At 42.7% G+C, this 1,076-nt stretch overlaps 1 protein-coding gene across 2 annotated transcripts in view; it reads left to right on the top strand.

The window, feature by feature from the left end:
- Positions 1-1,076, top strand: part of GRIN2B (glutamate ionotropic receptor NMDA type subunit 2B) — a 416,163-nt gene that overhangs the window by 364,901 nt on the left and 50,186 nt on the right. The gene's annotated exons all lie outside the window — the stretch shown is intronic.

Below are 1,076 nucleotides of genomic sequence, written 5' to 3'. Positions count from 1 at the left end.
CTACTTAATCATCATTTGACCTTGAGCAAATTTTCTTTATCCTTGGACTCAGCTTCCTCAACCATAGAAGACATTTCAACTAGCCGATCCTTGAACCTGCTTCCTGCTTTAATAATTTCTAATTGTGGATATCATTGAAATACATATGATTTCTAAAAATATATTGAGAGAGAGAGAGAGAGAGAGAGAGAGAGAGAGAGATATTTGTTGCTCCACTTATTTATGCATTCATTGGTGGTTCTTGTATGTGCCCTGATTGGGGATTGAACAGCAACCTTGACATATCAGGATGATGCTCTAACCAACTGAGCTACCCAGCAGGATGAAATACCAATGATTCTAAATTTTCTTTAAGAATTGAGCTCAGTGCTACCTAAAAAGGTTTTCTGTTTCCACATGAATTTTCTGAGGCTTTGTCATATAAAGCTGATCTGATTCTCCTCCCCATCTCACCCAAGCTTCCTCGTAGCATTCAGTGCTTCCCCACTCTCCAGCATCACTTAGGTGTTAAACGTTTAGATATAAGACTAGGTAAGACCAGGGTTTCAATTAGATGAACTCTCTTCTGAGCTCATACCCTATATTTTTGGCAAGAGCTGTGAGAACAAGGGGTTGAAAAATAATGTGTCACCTTGAAAACAGAACACTGGGATAGGAGACAGGAAGCCTAGTTTGGATATAAGATGTAAGCCCTTGGACAAGTCACAGTCTCTCTAATGGACATCAACTTTTTTTTTATGAGAATGTTGGAATAAACCATGACTAATATTTCCTTAGGCTCAATGGGGTAGGGGAGGTATTCAATTAAGGCACTGCAAAGTGGTATTAGAGGTTCTACACTTTTCTATAAATTACTCAAGTTTCCCAGCCAACCTTCTTACTCGCAGTCAAGCCAATTCTGGATCTTCCAATTTTATATGAAACTAGAGGCCCGGTGCACAAAAATTTGTGCACTCGGGGGGGAGGGGAGGACCCTCAGCCCAGCCTGTGCCCTCTCGCAGTCTGGGACCCCTCGGGGAGATAACGACCTGCTGGCTTAGGCCTGCTCCCGGGTGGCAGAGGGCAGGCCCAATCCC

Source organism: Myotis davidii, unplaced genomic scaffold (assembly GCF_000327345.1).
Source record: "Myotis davidii unplaced genomic scaffold, ASM32734v1 scaffold205, whole genome shotgun sequence".
Lineage (NCBI taxonomy): Eukaryota > Metazoa > Chordata > Mammalia > Chiroptera > Vespertilionidae > Myotis > Myotis davidii.
Note: the sequence above shows the minus strand (reverse complement) of the source record. Positions and strands in the feature narration are given on the sequence as shown.